We start from the raw sequence: 16,758 nt of genomic DNA, 5'->3' as shown, positions 1-16,758 counted from the left end.
GCCGGGGAACCCACAGAGGGATGTGCGCCGGGGAACCCACAGAGGGATGTGCGCGAGGGGACACACAGAGGGATGTGCGCCAGGGAGCCCACTTGCTGAAGAGGAAGGAGTGACAGACACTGAGAGCCAAGCCACAGCCACCTTGTCAGGATGCACTGGGTCTCCTGCAGGACAAAAATACAGAGTGGCCAATTAATATTTTGTGATTGACTCACAAAATTGAGAAGACTTCCAAGGCTACTCAACGTGAGGCAAACTTCTTTACATTCTTCTGAAGTGAAAGAGAAAATCAAAACAAACCAAAAGGGATAGACCAAGATATCCTAGATGAACCAGCGACAGTAATGCATGGAGGGAAAAAAGTGACCACAGGAACAGCATGTCATTCAAAAGTCCCGCGAAGCCCAGGCGTGGTGGCTCATGCCTGTAAGCCCACCATTTTGGGAGGCCAAGGTGGGCAGATCACCTGAGGTCAGGAGTTCAAGACCATCCTGACCAATATGGTGAAACCCCATCTCTACTAAAAATACAAAGAAGTAGCCAGGCATGGTGGTGCATGCCTGTAGTCTCAGCTACTCTGGAGGCTGAGGCAGGAAAGTTGCTTGAACCCGGCAGGCAGAGGTTGCAGCGAGCCGAGATCGCACCACTGCACTGTAGCCTGGCGACTGAGTGAGACTCTGTCTCAAAAAAAAATAAAATAAAATAAAAAAGAGAATGAAAAAAAAAAAAAAAAAAAAAAAAAAACAAAAAAAAAAAAAAAAAAAAAAACAAAAAAAAAAAAACCAGGGTACCACAAGAAAGAATAACTAGGAATAGGAACACAAAACTCTCATGAATTAAAAATTAGAGAACTAAAAAGTTTAACTCAATAGATTACATATATGTATTTAAGATGGTGTTTTGCTTTTATCTCTCAGGCTGGTGTGCAATGGCACAATCTCGGCTCACTGCAACCTCTGGCTCCCAGGTTCAAGCGATTCTCCTGCCTCAGCCTCCCAAGTAGCTGGGATTACAGGCATGCGCCACCACGCCTGGCTAATTTTGTATTTTTAATACAGACGGGTTTTTATCATGTTGTCCAGGCTGATTTCAAACCCTGACCTCAGGTGATCCATCAGCCTTGGCCTCCCAAGGTGCTGGGATTACAGGCGTAAGCCACTGCACCTGGTCAGAATATATTAAAGATAAAGAAATTTTCTAGAAAGTACAACAAAATAAAAGATAAGAAAATAAGAAAAGTTAGGCAGGGCATGGTGGCTCACGCTTATAATCCCAGCACTTTGGGAAGCTGATGCGGGCGGATCACTTGAGGTCAGGAGTTCGTAACCAGCCTAGTCAACATGGCAAAATCTCACCTTTACTAAAAAAAAATACAAAAATTAGCTGGGCGTTGTGCTGGGCACCTGTAATGCCAGCTACTCGGGAGGCTGAGGCAGAAGAGCTGTTTGAACCCAGGAGATAGAGGTTGCAGTTAGCTGAGATCTTGCCGCTGCACTCCAGCCTGAGTGGCAGAGTGAGACTCTGTCTCAAAAAAATAGAGGAAGAAAGGTTAAGAAGCTAATGATTCACTCAAGAGGTCCAATGTCCAAATGATGACACTTCCAGAAAAAAGAAAGCAGAAAATTGAGGGAAGAGAAAGTTGGCCAAGAAATAAATTAAGAAAACTGGCTTCTAGTTGAATGGGTGCCTCTTAGTGTAATATTCAAAATATCAGGGATAAGAAGACCTTCAAGGGCTTGGGGAAGAAAAAAATCAGGCATAATAATGCACCGGTCTTCTCAAAAGTAGCACAGGAAGTTAGAAGACAGAACATTTCTGAGTATTCTAAGGAAAAATTCATTTTCAATGAGAAGTGTAGAACCAGCCAAACTGGAAATCATTTCAATGACGGACCAAAGACGTCAGAATGTCGAGTTCTTTTTTCCTTGCACCTGTTCTCGGTAGCTCCTGAGGAACGTATTCCACATGAATGAGAGCATATACGATAAAAGAGGAAGACATGGAATGCAGGTCACAGGGATCTCATATGGAAGACAGATGAAGGGTGACGGACTGGCGAGAATTCAGGATGGCCGGCCACAGAGCGGTCCTTCCACGGGGAGGCAGGAGGATGGAAGGCTTGAGAAGGAACGGCTCCAGGAACGAAAGAGAACTGACGGATGAGCCGGCGTGGCTCCAACACGCCGGGAAAACCTCCTCTCCCCATCGCTGCCAGAATGTCTAGCTGAACTAATACAGGCACATGAGCAAATTAAACTGTTTGGTGATTATTAACTTCAGGAAAATCAAAAATGCCTAAGAGCAGAAATAAAATCGTTGCGTGCCATTTGACGCAGCCACCGCAGTTGCGACAGTGTAAACCATGAAGGAGGTGGGAGAGGGGAAGCGTGCGGAATGCCGGAGTCAGGAGAGCTGCGTCCTTAACTGTGGCTGTTCAAAGTCAATGGGCTTTATCTGAACCCAAAACATCAGGGAAGAGCCGTGTGGGCGTGGACTCAGAAGGAGGGAGTTAAGTGGCAGAAGAAAGAGCGTAAGTGAGAAGAGTGTTTTTTGGGGAAACAGAAGTGGGTAAGCCTTTTAAGGGAGGCTGATAAACCATGACCCTCTTCTGCAGTCAAGTTCTCAATCAGCTGAGGAATATGACAAAGGAGTCAGCAGACAGAAAACAAATTCCCTTTTTTACCAACAAAAGCTAAGTCAGAGTGAGTTGCTTGGTGTGAGAGCGGGCAGGCTTCTGCTGACTTTCTTTCTATGGATGTGTCCCACCGGTCTAGACCTTGGAGCAACCTGTCCAGAGAGTGAGTTTGAGTCCACAGGGAAAGACCCTCGCCAGTTACATCTGTCTCACTGGTCCAGGAGGAGAAGGGAGCAATTAAGACTGAGCCCTTCATGCCCCTTCACTGCATAGACCTTCAGAGGAATGCTCCAGTCCACTCAGCAGAACAGACAGACAGCTGCTGCCACCACTAATCAGAGACCACATTTCACCTTCATGGGGCAGGAGTGTTTGGGGAAGGATCTTTCTCCTGGAAACTAGAGAAGTGGGAAGCAATTATCCCCTCTATCAAGAGCCGGGAGCCAGGAGGAGTTGAGCAGGAGGCTCCTGTTTTCATTACAAGCTTTGTGAAACTGTGTGCATGCATTATCTTAATAAGAATAAAATGAAGGCTGAAAGTTGGTTCAGAGAAAAGCATTGAAAATAGAGTAAAAATGTAAACTGATTCGAGGGATGAGCAGGAATTCTTCAAGGCAAGATGTAGGCAAAATGTGTTCCCTCCTCGTTGGAGAGCCTGCCTCAAGGCACGGAGCTGTGAGAGCGTATCCTCTATTCACCACAGCACCTGAGGCTGTGCCTGTGTGGTTCTTGGAAGAGGAGAGAGACGTAAGATGAGGCTGTAAGGAGCTAGAACCGGGGCCAGGAAGGGCTTGTTTGCAGGATGTGTTGAAGAACTTGGCTTTTATCTTCTCCATAACATACGTGTGCTTAGCAAGTAGGGAGTGGAGAGGGGGCATGGCCGGATCTGGATTTCAGAGAGTTTATTCTTCCAGCATTACAGAGGACTGGTGTTTACAGGTAGAAGACAGGAAGACAGATGAGGAGGGCATGGAATCCTCCAGGTGAGAAGATAATTTGTTCACAGCAGCAGCAGCAGGCTCAGTCAATGAGCACAGCTGCTAGAGTCTGCTAACGGCAGAATGTAGTTGACCACCCCAAGCAGCATATGCTAAAGGCAAGTCTGTGCCAAGCGTGGATTTCTCCTCACCCGCCAAGCTGGCAGTCATGGGAAGTGGCTTTGCATCTGGTCCATACAGGCCAGGTGGTTCCAGAGATGGGACTTCTGGCATGTCATGGTGGGTGTGGCAGGACACCAGCTAATTGCTCTTGCTGGAAGGTTTTTTCCTGGAATCAGACTTTTGGGGCTGGCATGGGTACCTGTGCTGCCAGGAAAGGTTCTCTGGAGAGAGTGTGATGATCGATATGGGAACATCTATAAAGACTTTGGAGGGAAGTTAGTTTGGTAGGAAGATCTTGGAGCATCACAGATCTAAGGATGAAGGGAGTGTGTCAAGACAAGCGATGGAAAGTGAGTGGAAAAAGACAAGCAACAAGGTTTCTGGAATATGTAACCCAAGGAATCCAGTGGGAATAAGCTACGGATATGAAAGAGGCCTGGGACAAATCATATGGTCCTTGAATGTCAGGATGAAGAGCTACAGGTTCATTCTTAGGCAAAAAGGAGTCATTGTGAGACTTGAAGCAGTGCAAGGAGAGGGCCAGATTTGCATTTTATAAATGAATGCCCAGGCGGTAGCGTGGAGTGTGAACGAGAGACAGGAGAGTGGGGCAGATGGCAGCCATCTGGGAGGCTTTCGGCAGTCCAGGTGAGCAACGATGCTGGCCTGAATGCTGGCAGTAGTCACGCCGGGAGAGAGGAGGTTTGGCGGTGGGGGTGGAAAGCCAAGAATCCGGCAGAAATAGGGTTTCATCAGGACAAAATCTGGAGGGTAAGTAGGGAATTATTGGGACATTTGAGAGGAGGGAGGGCTGAGACAGAGTGTGGTCCAAGACAAAAAAGTAACCTGCTCAAGGTCAAACCCAGAATTACGGCAAGACCTAATTTACAAGGCCTTGGCAGCTGAGTCTGCATCAAGAGATCTTTTCATTTCTCCATAGCTAGGCAAGGAACCAAACTCTCTGTTTCATTGTGTCCCAGTAGCATTGGAATGATTAGTGTTGGTTAGGTGCTGGAAGCCTTATTTCATTACTGTTTGACATCTTTAAAGGACAGAAACTCCAGCCCAGACAACAGCCTGGGCTTATAAATTAGTCAATTTACTTCCATTCCAGCTGGACACGGTGGCTTTTTTCAGCCTTGCATCCTCTCCAAAGCTGGAGAAATAAGAAGAATCACTCTCTCAGCCTGGGAGAAACCTCTAGCCAGAAGAAACTGAACTCTACTCAAGGTTCAGTGTGCCCTGCCATAGTTCTGTGTGTGGGCAAAGCCATAAGCCCCCCTCACTGTGTTATTTCTGAGATGAGAAGGAAGCACCATTCACTCTAAAGAAATCAATTCTTCTAGGGAAAAATATGTGAAAGGACCAGAGGAACCCCAAACATGTGTTTCTGAAATTAACACATCGACTGAGATTGTACTAAACTCATTGACTTGGAAAAGAAAGACAAAGGAACGCCTTTCTTGAGTGCCCATCATACGCCAGGCACCAGAGAAGGTGGTTTACACACAGTATCTCATCTGCATCCAGGGAGGTGGATATCAGTGTCCTCATTTTGCCAAAGAGGAAGTTGAGCTGCAGAAAGTTTAAATGACTTGCTCAATGTCAAAACTACTGATCTGCAAAGCTGGAATTCACCCCAGGCATGCTTTTGAGATAGAAATCTGGGGAAGGACGTGTCCTGAAGATGCAGAACAAGGAAGAAAAGTGTTGGTGAGAAGAGGGTGGAACAGGAAGGATTTTCAGAACACAGATATGTTTCATATTGTAATCAAGGTTCAGGCACCATTTGGGGGTGACTGGAGTTCTGCAAAGGAATCAGGATTATAAAATCAAAGACTCTCCGCGATTGAAAGGGATTGTGGTGATCATCTAGTGCAGGCTCCATTTATATCCAATACCTCATCATCATATAGTCAAAGCCAAGCCAGCTCCCCTCCCTCCTCCTCGTGCACTGGTTCTTGGAGATTCTGGGCAGCAGCTGCAGCCATTGAAACAGTGTTCATTTCCTTCCTTTGTGAGCATAGCAATGAAAAAAGTACAGAGCGAGGGAGAGTGGGGGTGGGTCTGATAAATGATTCACTGGCAAAGCAAGTTCATAAATGGATTGGAATTAGGATTAGATGCTCAAAGCCCTCCTACTCGCTCATGGTGGATGCTGAAGTGCACCAGGTCCTCAGCTTTATTCACTCTGCTCTGATGACTACGTTTATGGGTTGTAAATCTCCTGGGGAAAATCGAGTTTGGAGCGACAGATGGCTGTGACATTTTCTCTAGTTCATGTGGTCAGAAATGGAGTGTCCCTGCCATTTGGGCTCACAGCACATTATTGAACGTGTAGGGGGAAGGCAGCAAGGGGTCAGCACCGCGGACAGAGCCCTCGTCCACCAGGGAGCCCCGGAGGGAGAGCTGCAGGCTCGCCCTGAGTGTGAAAGATCAGCACATGAGCTGTTAGCTTGGGAGATCTCCTACCACGAAGAACTTGGGCAATCACAGGAGTTGGGGGTTGGAAATGCTGCTCTGGGGATCACGGGGTGCTGGGATAGGTGATTGTTGAGCTCTATTCTTGTCCAAAATTAGTATGCCCTGCTCAAACACTCATTTGCCTTTTCTCTGACAGAGCGCTCTGTTTTCGTCAAATAAAAATAATCTCTTTACATCAATAAAGCCAATTATAATTTAAAAAATGCTCTCCGCACCTTGTTTGTCATCAGTCCCTAATCATGGCACCGTGAAACGGGTAGAACCTGTACTGATTTTAGAGATGAGGAACTTGAGTCCCGCACACTTGTCCAAGGTCACTCAGAGAATCAGGAGCAAAACTAGAATTAAGTTCAGGTCTTACCTTAAGGCTTCCTCCCCTAACACGATGAGATGATAGAGGCGGGGCTGGTGGGAAAGCTGGTTTAAGACATCACTGCCTTCTAAGCTTCCAGAATGGGGAGTTTCACATTAATAATGGAAAGCTGCTGCCAGAGGTATGTTTCTAAAACACAGACTTCATCATGTCACTCCTCAGCATTAAAGCCCTTTAAGGGCCCCCCATGGCCTGCAGGATAAAGTAAAAAAATCTTAGTAAGATGTACAAAGCCCTTCAAAGTCTGACCCCAACCTCTCTCTCCAGCTGCGATACCTACCACTCCATCTCAGCAGCCTTGCTTCCAGTCCCAAGAAAGCAGTTATTATTGCTCCGCACAGATCTCTCCGGTGGCTTGGGGCTGCTGCATGCACTGCCTAGAAGGCTCTCCCACCCCTTCCCTTCCCTGCCTTGGGGAGATGATGAGTGAGCTGCGGCTCATCACGGAAATTCACTGCCAAAGTGACACCCCCTTTGCGCTCTTGCCTGTCGGCGAGACAGTTTCGCTTTCTGCTCTGTCTCTCCACAAGGCTTTGTTCTTAGCTCAATTATCACATTGATCACACTGTACTCTAATTATCTGGGCACATTACTTTCCTCCAAACTAAGCTGTGAGCACCTCCAGGGCAGGGGCTCTGGCTGATTCAGCTCCGTGTACCCTGCCTGTGCTGAGATGCAAATGTTCACAGGGAAGACTATGGAATGGAAATGTGGGATCAGGAAAGGGACAGAGTTACAATTATGACAGAGGACGCTGATTATTAACAAGGTGGCTGTGGAATGCTTGGAGGAATCTGGAAAATGTGGGGCCAATGGGAGAAGCTCCCAATGCCAGCGAGACCATCAGTTCTCAGAATCTTAAAACCCTGAGACTGGCCCCGAGACGCAGGGTCCTAGCTTTCTGAGTTAGGAACTGTGACCCAAGTGGATGTGTTCCGTTGTCCAGTCCCCATGATGTCTCTATCCGTTGGGTTGGGACTTACCACATCCCTCATCCTGTTGCACGTTTTTTTTTTTTTTTTTTTTTTGCCATGACATGTCAATGTTTGTGGTGAGTTTCAATCTTAGGGTTGGCTAAGATTCGTTCAACTCAACAGCCTTTCCTGAACACACTTGCTAAGATCTGAACACTGAGACACACAAACCAGCCACTGCTTGCTCCTTGACTGAGAACACCCCAGGGCGAGGAACATGAATGCTCGCCGCCCAGTGAAAGAGGGAGGCTGGGCAGACGGTGGGCACGGAGAGACCAGGACAAGTTCAGGAGCGTTAAGAAAAGCCCCCGTGGGAACTGCCGTGGATCTGGGGCTCAGGACCCGCAGTGGCCTGGACAGTGGGCTGTGTGCCACCCATAAAGCAGCTTTCGTCGCCTAGGACGCTTTATTCTTTGCAGCCTCCCAGGCTCCTTTAAGGATGCAGTGACACCCCATCATCTATGGCTCTAACCGGACAGTAAGCCATTGACGTCACCTATTCTTTTAAGGAAATTCTAAAATGCACACTTGGCTAAGGGGGGGGGGGGCAAAAAAGCAGGGGAGCTGGGTTCCAACCTGCTCGTTAGGCAGTCCCCACCACCTCTGAGACCCAATTCCCATCATTTTATAAGCCTCCTGCCTTAACGCCTTCACAGCGACAAGCCTGGCTGCTAATGGTTGTGTAATTGGGGGGATAATGCAAACTCTGTTAAGAATTCGGGCTCTGGGTGTGCGACCAGCTGAAGGAGGTGAGGACCTGTCCCCCCACCCCCAGGGACTCTCATCACTACTTGCACCTGTCAGGTTGGGTGAGGTTGGTCCCACTGCATACGTGCGCACATTTCAGCGCTTCCAAAAGTGCTTCATGTGTAATTTTTCCAGGTCTGATCCTCACACAGTCTTTCAGGTGAGAAGGTCATGCGTTATGATTTCCATTGCATGAATAATGGAACTGAGGCTTTGGAAAGAGATGGGAACTTGGCCAGAGAGGAGGGGCCTGAGCGAGTTTCTCTCCTGCTGACAATTCTGTCACTGTCCTCTGCATCAAGCTGTGACCAGCAGGGAGACCTGGGCCTGGAGTCCAGAATCCCCTAAACGTGGGGCCCTGTGCCTCCCGGAACTTGCTCATCTAACGAATCCTTTGGAGGCCAGGCCGCACGTTGAGGGTGGAAACACAGGTCCTGGGGTTGAGCTCGGCATCCCCAGCACGCAGCTGAGAGAGCAGCAGGGGCTTCAGAAGTCTCTGCAGATCAACAGTGCCCCAAGGAATGGGGGACCAAGATTTTTCCCAGTCCCAGAGCTCCCCTGACCAGCCCTTGGGCCTCCATTCCTCCATCTGTAGAATAGGGATGTTGGACCGGGAGACCCAGGAGCGTTCCTGCCACTTCAGAAAGACGTGAGTTCGCGTGCCGGCTCCTCCAGGAATTGTTGGGTAGCCTCAGGAAGGTTACTTAATATCCTGAGCCTCAGCTTCCCCCCTCCAAGTGATGGAGAGCACGTAATTATCCCCCTTTGCAGCGAAGAGATTGCGATAACATGGTACATGGTACAGAAATTGTTTAACACCGTGGCACGTGTATACCTATGTAACAAACCTGCATATTCTGCACGTATGCCCCCCGAACTTAAAGTATAATAAAAATAAATAAATAAGAAGAAAATGAACACTCAAAAAATAGTTTAAAAAAAAAAGAAATTGTTTAACACCATGCCTGATGTCCTGGAAGTGTCTGGCAATTTTCAAATACTTTTAGCCTACAGCGACTGCACAGGAAGGCACACCACACCCTGTCTCAGAGAAATCCTCAGCTCCAGGATCCAGCCTGTCCACTCCTGCTCACCGACTCTGCACTGGAGCTCTGGGGCACATGGGGACAGCCAACTCCAGGGCAACCACAGCCTCCGTGGAAGATAAGTGGCACCCACAGGTAACCTCACCGCCCTCCCACCCAGCTCCCTCCACAGCACAACGGAACTGCTGAGACTGGAAGGGGAAAAATAGAGATGAAGGAGAAAGAGTGAGGAGGGAGATGCGAGGCCATCACCATTTTGCAGAAGAAGATGATTCAAGTAGAATGCAGTACTAATTTAAATCCCGAAATGACTGATATATTTTCCGTGGTGTTTTATTAATCAGCCTCAGATAGAGCACAATTTGCAAATTTCATGTGGCAGCTATTAAACATTTTCTCCTACGTAAGTAAATGAAAGGGATTTACTAATTCCAGCAGACACTTCATGAATTGGTAATGGAAGCAAGCGCCCAAACACAGGCAGACATATTGAAGTCACTCAAAATGCAACGCTGCACTCAGGTCCCGGCTAAATTGATTGAATCCCTCGCACGCATCCTGAGTCCCCAGAGACTTGATAAATATTGATACAGCGGTGGAGGGCAGTGATGCTGGGAGATGAGTCCAGTTAGTGTTTATGGCTTCCCTCCTCTTGGAGGGGACGTGGGGAGCTCTCCTCTTGGGCAGAAGACGTTGGTACCCTCAGAGTCTTCTTTCTTTTTCACCCTCTCATCATTTCCAGGCCAAACTTCTGCAGAAGTCCCATCCTTAGGGGTGTCTTCTTCTGCTCATAATTATGTGTCCCACCTCACACCTCGCAAAGAAGGTTTACTGATGGCAATGCAGCCAGGTCCATGGGTGTGGATCATCATCCCCATGCGCAGAGGGAGGAGTTGGAAGCCTGAGGAGGTCAAGTGCTTTGTCCAGGCCATCAGTCTAGGGCAGAAATGCAGGAGAGGCCCCCTGACCCTCTACAGAGGGCAAGGGGTCCAAGACACCAAATCAAACAGACCCACCGACACACCTGCAGAGACCCGTGTGAGCCTCAAACCTTTGAGATAATGGAGAGCACTTACCTCGTGTCCAGGAGGCCACACTGTATGACTGGCTGGCTGCTGGTACCCTGCTCTGGGCCTCCATTTACACAGCTATAAAATGAGACCCTTGGAATGAGCTCCATCCCAGCAGAAAGGTCTTAAACACATGCATTTTTCTCCCTAGAAGAAGACTTTGTTGGAAAGGATGAGCAGGAGTGCACGAGACATGAATGGATGAAGCTGGGGGAGACACTCACAGTTTTTCAGCAAGGGGAGTCGCGCTGTCCTGGTAGAATCTTCCCAATGCCACGGAAGCCGCACCGTGGGATGTGATGTGGGTTGTCTGTATTCTCTTTGGCTCCTTATCCTTAACTGGTTTCAATTCAGTTGAATCCAAGTTTACCGTGTTCCTTCATTCTTTTTCTTTGAGACAGAGTTTCACTCTTGTTGCCCAGGGTGGAGTGCAGTGGTGTGATCTTGGCCCACCACAACCTCTGCCTTCTTTTTTCAAGTGATTCTCCTGCCACAGCCTCCTGAGTAGCTGGGATTACAGGTGTGCACCACCAAGCCCAGCTAATTTTGTATTTTCAGTAGAGACGGGTTTCACCATGTTGGCCAGGCTGGTTTCGAACTCCCGACCTCAGGTGATCCACCAGCCTCGGCCTCCCAAAACGCTGTTCCTTCATTTCTCTAGCACTTGCCACGTGCCGGCTCCGAGGATGCCACGGGGAATGAGAGGCGCTGTTCTCCAGCGTCAACAAGTGGGTAAGCTGTGTCACAGATAACACAAGACCCAGCTTCCAACCATGGAGCTCCAGCTTGTGCCAGTTCTCATGATTCACATCACACTTCCCTGCCAAATTTAGCTGCTTTAAATATAATGCTTATATCCCACCTTTCCCTTCCTAAACAACTCCTGCACAACCATCAACACTTCATTCGAGGGCTGCCTCCTCTGCAAAACCTGTGCCACCTCCTCCACTCCACTCCACTGATTTTCACCTCCAGCCCTCAACGCACCTCCCAGGGTTTCCCTGGTGCATGGTGACAGGATGGGGCTTGGTCATCACCACTGAGCCCCCAGGCACAGAGCACGTCCTGGCCACAGTGAACGTTTACTGACTGAATGCTTTTTCTTATGAGTTCTCACAGGAGAAGAGACTAAGAAAAGAAATCCATGCCCACCCAGCCTCTGGCACTTATAGTTACAGCAAACATGAAACCTAACCCAGCTCCTACCCAGATCAGCACAGATCCTGTTTACCTCTGTTCCTGTTATCTAATACACCAGGCAAGCCTCCTCGCAAAACGTGGCAAAGCCCTGAAGAATGCCATCTGCAGCAACAGTCATTAGAACCAGACTCAGATATGACACAGACGTTAGAATTATCAGACGGGGAATTTAAAATCGCCGTAATTAATATGTTACACTTTCCAGTGGAAAAAGCTGACCACATGAAAGAGCAGGTGAGTAATGTAAGCTAAGAGATGGAAACTCTAAGAACCAAACAAGAGGAAACACTGGAGATTGAAAACATGGCAGCCGGGTGAGGGGGCTCACACCTGTAATCTCAGCACTTTGGGAGGCCAAGGCGGGCAGATCACCTGAGGTCAGGAGTTTGAGACCAGCCTGGCTAACATGGTGAAACCCCATATCTACCAAAAATACAAAAAGTTAGCCAGGCGTGGTGGTGGGCTCTTGCAATCCCAACTACTCAGGAGGTTGAGGCAGGAGAATTGCTTGAACCCAGGAGGTGGAGGTTGCAGTGAGCCGAAATCCTACCACTGCACTCCAGCCTGTGTGACAAGAGTGAGACTCTGTCTCAGAAGAAAAAAACAAAACAAAGCATGAGGATGGGAACAGCGCATGCCCCTCACAGACGCAGAGACTGGGAGACTTGAGAATTAGTGAGACTAGCTCCATAGAATTCACAGAGAAAAAAATGAAAAAAAGAAAAAAGAAAAACAATAAATCAAAACCATAACAGAACACCCAAGAACTGTGGGACACGACCAGAAGATTTAGTAGGTGTAACACGTGTAATTAGAATACCAGGAAGAGAAGGGAGAACACAGCAGATGAAATAGTTGAAGTGACAATGAGGAAGAGTTTTCCCAAACTCATGGTAGACACAGAACTGCAGATCCAAGAAGATCAGAGAACAGCAGACAGGATAGATGCCCACCCAGAACAGTCACAGCATCTGGGGAGAGACCAGGGCAGTGCGGACTCCCAGCACTGGGCCAAGCTCTCCCTCACCTGCACAACCACCTTGTGGCCATAACTTGTAGACCACTGGGGTGGTCTCCTTGGAGCTGCTGAGCTCAGACTCCGACCAATGGGCCCAGTGACCGGGCACCTTGCTGGCAATACAGCCACTGAGCAATGGCTCCAAGGGTGTGCCGTCTACTGGGATGCCTGGTGGGGCAAACAGACGCCCTGCTGGTTGGGATTTTGGTCTATGTGGCTCAGCTGGCTCATGCTGCAAAGGGAACCTTATCGTGCAGATTTGGGGCAGCTCATGAATCCCCAGGAAGGCCAAGACATAGGAGAAATTGAGGGAGCTGTGTGGACAGACCCATCATCCAGATCACTGCACCAGGTCAGTGCAGGGGGACCCCACTGTCCCAGCCCTGACCACACACTCCCCATGTGGCTCTGCAGACCCCCAGGCCCATCACGGTGTGGCCACACAGGGAAGAGGTCTCTTCTCCCCTGCCCCTGAGGCATCTGAGGTTCCATGCTCTGGTCCTGTCATCCAGGTCAGGAGGGAAGGCAGCTGGGGTCTCATCAGCTTTGTTACTGGAAAAGCAGTGTCTGCCAACCAGGCCAGTCAGTTGAGCAACTCCCCAGACCTACGGAGGTGGCTCCGTGCTGGGCGGCCCACGATGGCGTCAGCCCCCCATGGTTCTAAGGAGAGAGGAAGGAGGTGTGTTCACGCCGCCTCCCCAGCTCCCCTTTAAACAGCTGTGGAGGTGGTGAAATGAATAGCTCGCACAAAAGTGAAAAAAAAAGTCTCAGATCCAAAGTTCGAAGTGAAGGATGGCACCGTCCCTTTTCCATAACTGCTGGAGGACAAGCATGCATTCTGCAGCAGCCCAACCAGGACGCAGTCCTGCACATTTCCTCGTGGGTCCTCACATCCACCCTGGGGAGAAGGTTCCCACACACCCGCATCTCACAGGCCAGGGTGCTGTGGGTCAGGGAGATGGATGTGGTGGCAGACTCTGCCCAGGCCATGTGCTGGGGGCTGTGACCGGGTGTGTGTTCTGCTTGCATTGTCCCTGGCCTTGATACACCAACTGTCTGGAGCCATTGGGCTGGGCTGGGCTGGGCTGGGCTGGGCAGGGTGGGGATGGCTGCCGAGATGGGGCCTCTGCTCCTCCCAGAGGCGGCTCTGTGTTTCATTAAATTTTGTTGGCTGTAGCATTTTGCAGTGAGAGAGCTCTCTGGCAAACAGCACCCAGACTCATGCATTATTTACCAGCTAATATCACAAGAGCAATGTACACAGACCAGCCCCCCCCACCTGCCCCCACCCTAGAGGCACTGTGAGCCCTGCCAGCTCCGCTTGTTCTACACGCCTGGGTCAGCCACGCCACCTCTGACACCACCACTGCACTTACGCGCGACTTCTGTGGCCAAAAACAGGGAGTAACTTGGCAGAACAAAGGCTCGGCTCTTCCCAGCTCGTCCAGTTAAGATGAAGAATGGAGGGGAGCCCTGTTATTCACTGAATTGAATCCCAGAGCTCCCTCTGCCCTTCAAAGCCTCTCTCCCCTGAGCCAAACCCCAAATTTGATTCCGTCTTCCCTGTCAACCACTCTTGGTTTCTGGGAAGGATAATCCGATTTGCTCACTGCTCTGGCACGTGCTCTGCTCACTCCTGCGTCCTTCCTTTTATCTCATGGTTCCTCCTGCCATCCCCTTGCTCTTCCACCTATTAGCTCTAGCCGTCCTTAAATACCGCCCAGGTCCACTGGCGCCCGTCCCTCATTCAGGAGCCTCTTCCATGGGAGGAGGTCTCGGAGGGGCTGCTGGGGCTCACCTGCTGTGAGTGAGGAGTGGCCAGGACACTGGTGTGGGAGGTGCTGAAGAGGCCACTGCAAGGGAGTGCAGAGTAGCTGTGGACAGAGGGGAGGGTACCTGGAATGCCAGTCTGGGAGAAAGGTTGTGTTGCACCATTTATGGAATAAGGGGCCTGCTGTGCATGAATATATTCAATATTGACAAGGTTAGGAGGCCTGTGGACATCTTACCAAGGGGCACCGTGGCTCCTGGGTGCGCCATGAGAGGTATCTGGGTCAAGGATACGTGGGAAGGAACCATGTTTTTGTGGAATGCTTGGGGCCAGGAGAAGGAAGGAGATATTCAAAATAGACCCTAAAACGGGGGAAGAGAAGGCCAAGCAAATCACTGCCTCCTCCCCAGCATGCCGACGATGGGGGCATAAATAGCACACACAGGAGTCTGGAAGAGTGGGAACATCCCAGATGACAAACTCTCGAAGTCATGGGAAGCCACTGTTCTCATTTTCAGGATGGAGATAAGAATGGCTGCATTGCTGACTTCAGGCGGAGCTGCTGTGGGCGTGCTCTCTGACAGAGGAGAGGAAAACTCATCCTCCCAGCCTGGGAGGTTGGGTGGTGTCATTCACAAAACTCGTTTCCACTGGCCCCCCTTCAAGACTCAGTCCCCTAGAACACGTGCGGCTGCCCCTGTTTACAGGAATAGGTCTCTACCTGCTGGCAGCAGGCACTGCCGCCGCACAGACCTGGCCTTCTGGCTCTGTGTCCCTGTCGCTTTTCTTTTTTTTCCCCCCATTTATTTATTTTATTGCATTTTAGGTTTGGGGTACATGTGAAGAACATGCAAGATTGTTGCATAGGTACACACGTGGCAGTGTGATTTGCTGCCTTCCTCCCCATCACCTACATCTGGCATCTCTCCCCTTGCATATCTCCCCCACTCCCCACCCGCCACCGTTCCTCCCCTATTTCCCCCCAACTGACCCCAGTGTGCAGTGCTCCCCTCCCTGTGTCCATGTGTTCTCATTGTTCAACACCCGCCTATGAGTGAGAACATGCGGTGTTTGATCTTCTGCTCTTCTGTCAGTTTGCTGAGAATGATGGTTTCCAGGTTTTCTAATGCTGCCGAGGGCCAGCTTAACTCTCTGCCTTCCTGCAGCCCCTCTGACCTCCTTGTGGGATCACCACTGATCACCTGGGCTTGAAGCACCCCCTCCTTCATCCTCAGCAACCTTCTCTCCAATTCCATCACCCACCGGAGCTTCACCTCCGTTGCCTGCCCTCTCCACAGACGACATTCCACAGTTCTGGCCCAGGCTCTGCTCAGCTGCTTCAGCTCCCCGCCGAGGGTCTGTCACTACTGCACCTGTCATGACCAACCACCTCTGCCTCCACGAACATTCAAGTTTCTGCGCCCATGCTGCCATTCTTCTGTGCTCTCATCTTTCTCCATGCAGATGCTACTCACAATAATTAAAATAATGTGCATTGGCTGGGTGTGGTGGCTCAAGCCTGTAATCCCAGCACTTTGGGAGGCCAAGATGGTGGATCACCTGAGGTCAGGAGTTCGAGCCAGCCTGGCCAACATGGTGAAACCCCGTCTCTATTCAAAATACAAAAATTAGCTGGGCATGGTGGCACACGCCTGTAATCCCAGCTACTCTGGAGGCTGAGGCAGGAGAAACGCTCGAACCTGGGAGGCGGAGGTTGCAGTAAGCCGAGACTGCACCACTGCACTTCAGACTGGGCAACAGAGCTAGACTCTGTCTCAAAAAAAGAAAAAATGTGCATCGTGTTTTCTTCCAGGCTAACACGGCTGCAGGATTCCGTGAGAAAGGTGCCACCTGGTTTCCAGTCGCCAGTCTCTAAAGCCTGCAATTCCCCGTGACTCTGCCTTCTCCCACCCTGGAAAACCCCACTGAGTGTGTGAGACCCCCACCTGTCTCTACCAGCACTGACTGGTTCCCTGGTAGGAGCTAATACTGGCTCTGGGAACAGGAATCTGAAGGAGACACAGTCCTTGTCCTGAAGCAGAGCTCCCAACAGCAGTGCTGGATTGCAGGCGACTGGGTTTCCTACTAGACTAACTCACTAGCTGGAGCTGGTTGGCGCTGGCTGAGAACCACATCGAATGTTGGCAGCATGCTGGACTGTCGTTATGTCACGATGGGCTGTGTCCTGAGCAGTGTGGGGAGGTGCTGCCCTACAGGAGCTTGGTTCCATTTGAAAGAGAAAAGCATGTACTTGAAAAGCCTGAATTCTGTGCTGCCTTTTCTATTTTCAGTTCCAGCTCCCTGGACAGGACTCTGCCAGGTCACACCTGCGTCTCCTCT

This window comes from Cebus imitator, unplaced genomic scaffold (genome assembly GCF_001604975.1).
Source record: "Cebus imitator isolate Cc_AM_T3 unplaced genomic scaffold, Cebus_imitator-1.0 Scaffold449, whole genome shotgun sequence".
NCBI lineage: Eukaryota > Metazoa > Chordata > Mammalia > Primates > Cebidae > Cebus > Cebus imitator.
Note: the sequence above shows the minus strand (reverse complement) of the source record.